The sequence below is a fragment of the Bos indicus x Bos taurus genome, chromosome 28, assembly GCF_003369695.1.
Source record: "Bos indicus x Bos taurus breed Angus x Brahman F1 hybrid chromosome 28, Bos_hybrid_MaternalHap_v2.0, whole genome shotgun sequence".
NCBI lineage: Eukaryota > Metazoa > Chordata > Mammalia > Artiodactyla > Bovidae > Bos > Bos indicus x Bos taurus.
The window spans coordinates 11,732,967-11,736,841 of record NC_040103.1 but is presented as its reverse complement, the minus strand read 5'-3'; the positions used below and the strand labels follow the sequence as shown (position 1 = coordinate 11,736,841).

Sequence of the window (3,875 nt, the reverse complement as noted above, 5' to 3'; positions counted from 1 at the left end):
TTATCTGGGTCATGAAGATCTTTTTTGTACAGTTCTTCTGTGTATTCCTGCCACCTCTTCTTAATATCTTCTGCTTCTGTTAGTCCCCTAACATTTCTGTCCTTTATTGAGCCCATCTTTGCATGAAATGTTCCCTTGGTATCTCTAATTTTCTTGAAGAGATCTCTAGTCTTTCCCATTCTATTGTTTTCCTCTGTTTCTTTGCACTAATCGCTGAGGAAGGCTTTCTTATATGTCCTTGCTATTCTTTGGAACTTTGCATTCAAATGGATATATCTTTCCCTTTCTCCTTTGCTTTTCACTTCCCTTATTTTCACAGCTGTTTGTGAGGCCTCAGACAGCCATTTTGCTTTCTTGCATTTCTTTTTCTTGGGGATGATATTGATTCCTGTCTCCTGTACAATGTTGCGAACCTCCATCCATAGTTCACCAGGCACTCTGTCTATCAGATCTAGTCCCTTAAATCTATTTCTCACTTCCACTGTATAGTCATAAGGGATTTGATTTAGCTCATACCTGAATGATCTAGTGGTTTTCCCTACTTTCTTCCATTTAAGTCTGAATTTGGCAATATGGAGTTCGTGGTCTGAGCCACAGTCAGCTCCTGGTCTTGTTTTTGCTGACTGGATAGAGCTTCTCCATATTTGGCTGCAAAGAATATAATCAATTTGATGTCCATGTGTAGTGTCTTGTGTCTTGTGTTGTTGGAAGAGAGTGTTCGCTATGACCAGTGTGTTCTCTTGGCAGAACTCTATCAGCCTTTGCCCTGCTTCATTCTGTACTCCAAGGCCAAATTTGCCTGTTACTCCAGGTATTTCTTGACTTCCTACCTTTGCATTCCAGTCCCCTATAATGAAAAGGACATCTTTTTTAGTGTTAGTTCTAGAAGGTCTTTTAGGTTTTCATAGAAATGTTCAACTTCAGCTTCTTCAGCGTTACTGGTTGGGGCATAGATTTGGATTACCGTGATATTGAATGGTTTGCCTTGAAAATGAACAGAGATCATTTTGTCTTTTTAGAGACTGCATGCAAGTACTGCATTTCATACTCTTGTTGACTTAATGGCTACTGGATTTCTTCTAAGGGATTCCTGCCCATAGTAGTAGATATAATGGTCATCTGAGTTAAATTCACCCATTCCAGTCCATCTTAGTTTATTGATTCATAGAATGTCGATGTTCACTCTTGTCATCTCCTGTTTGACCACTTCCAATTTGCCTTCATTCATGGACCTAACATTCCAGGTTCCTATGCAATATTGCTCTTTACAACATTGGACCTTTCTTCTATCACCAGTCCCATTCACAACTGGATGTTGTTTTTGCTTTGGCTCCATTCCTTCATTCTTTCTGGAGTTATTTCTCCACTGATCTCCAGTAGTATATTGGGCACCTACCCACCTGGGGAGTTCATCTTTCAATTTCCTATCTTTCTGCCTTTTCATACTCTTCATGGGGTTCTCCATGCAAGAATACTGAAGTGGTTTGCCATTCCCTTCTCCAGTGGACCACATTGTGTCAGACCTCTCCACCATGACCCGTCTGTCTTGCGTGGCCCCAAATGGCACAACTTAGTTTCCTTGAGTTAGACAAGGCTGTGGTCCATGTGATCAGATTGGCTAGTTGTGACTGTAGTTTCAGTCTGTCTGCCCTTTGATCCCCTCTCTCAGTGCCTATCATCTTACTTGGGTTTCACTTACCTTGGATGTGGGGTCTCTCTTCACGGCTGCTCCAGCAAAGCGCAGCTGACACTCCTTACCTCAGACGTGGGGTAGCTTCTCTTGGCCATGGCCCCTGACCTGCCTCCCTAGGTAGCTCCTTTTGGACATGTTCATGCACCATCGCAGCTGCCACGCTCAAAACATATCAATTCCGTTTGATGAAAAATAAAGAATTTGTATACACCAAAAATAACTTTTAGAATTATTTTTCAGGTTGTTCATCCCTCTCTAAAAGATAACATTTTTGGCTCATATCCATGAAGAACAGTGACTAATAATTCTCAAAATTTTCTTTAAAAAATATTTTTTCTGTCATTTATGTGAAAAAAATTCATACTATTCTATTATTCTTATTTTCTTTGATTTTTTAAAAATAATTTTCCAGTAGTTGCTTCAGCAGCACATATACTAAAATTGGAACGATACAGAGAAGATTAGCATGGCCCCTGAGCAAGGATGACACGCAAATTCAAGAAGCATTCCTGAAGAATGCTGTGAAGATCTAACCCTGTGAAGATCTCAGAGGGGTTCAGACTGTGGAGAGCACATAGGGAAGTGATTACTGGCTAGCTTGCTCTCACCCCAAGACATATATTAATCAAATTAACAAAGATCAAACAGAAAGAGCAAATATTAAAAGCAGCAAGGGAAAAACAACAAATAACACACAAGGGGATTCCCATAAGGATAACAGCTGATCTTTCAATAGAAACTCTTCAGGCTAGGAGAGAATGGCAGGACATATAACGTGATGAAAGAAAATAACCTACAGCCCAGATTATTGTACCCAGCAAGGATCTCATTCAAATATGAAGAAGAAATCAAAAGCTTTACAGACAAGCAAAAGCTGAGAGAATTCAGCACCATCAAACCAGCTCTCCAACAAATGCCAAAGGATCTTCTCTAGACTGGAAACACAACAAGGGTGTATAAACTTGAACCCAAAACAATAAAGTAAATGGCCAAAGGATCATACTTATCAATAATTACCTTAAACATACATGGGTTGAATGCCCCAACCAAAAGACAAAGACTGGTTGAATGGATACAAAAACAAGACCCCTACATATGTTGTGTACAAGAGACCCACCTCAAAACAGGGGACACATACAGACTGAGAATGAAGGGCTGGAAAAAGTTATTCCACGCAAATAGAGGCCAAAAGAAAGCAGGAGTAACAATACTCATATCAGATAAAATAGACTTTAAAACAAAGGCTGTGAAAAGAGACAAAGATGGTCACTACATAATGATCAAAGGATCAACCCAAGAAGAAGATATAACAATTTAAATATATATGGACCCAACATAGAAGCACCACAATATGTAAAACAAATGCTAACAAGTATGAAAGGGGAAATTAACAATAACACAATAATAGTGGAGGACTTTAATACCCCACTCACACCTATGGATAGATCAACTAAACAGAAAATTAACAAGGAAACGCAAAGTTTAAATGATACAATAGACCATTTAGACCTAATTGATATCTATTGGACATTCCACCCCAAAACAATGAATTTCACATTTTTCTCAAGCACACACAGAACCTTCTCAGGATAGATCACATCCTGGGCCATAAATCTAGCTTTGGTAAATTCAAAAAAATTGAAATCATTCCAAGCATCTTTTCTGACCACAATGCAGTAAGATTAGATCTCAATTACAGGAGAAAAACTGTTAAAAATCCCAACATATGGAGGCTGAACAACACGCTGCTGAATAACCAACAAATCACAGAAGAAATCAAAAAAGAAATCAAAATATGCATAGAAACAAATGAAAATGAAAACACAACAACCCAAAACCTCTGGGACACTGTAAAAGCAGTGCTAAGGGGAAGATTCATAGCAGTACAGTCATACCTCAAGAAACAGGATAAAAGTCAAATAAATAATCTAGATCAGATCAGGTCAGTTGCTCAGTCGTGTCTGACTCTTTTTGACCCCATGAATCACAGCACGCCAGGCCTCCCTGTCCATCACCAACTCCCGGAATTCACTCAGACTCATGTCCATCGAGTCAGTGATGCCATCCAGCCATCTCATCCTCTGTCGTCCCCTTCTCCTCCTGCCCCCAATCCCTCCCAGCATCAGAGTCTTTTCCAATGAGTCAACTCTTCACATGAGGTGGCCAAAGTACTGGAGTTTCA

The 3,875-nt window shown here is 39.6% G+C and overlaps 1 non-coding gene across 1 annotated transcript; it reads left to right on the top strand.

The window, feature by feature from the left end:
• Window positions 1-2,108: 2,108 nt before the first annotated feature.
• On the top strand, window positions 2,109-2,211 carry LOC113885634. The gene has a single exon (XR_003509286.1). It is a non-coding gene; the product is annotated as a U6 spliceosomal RNA (small nuclear RNA).
• Window positions 2,212-3,875: the final 1,664 nt, after the last annotated feature.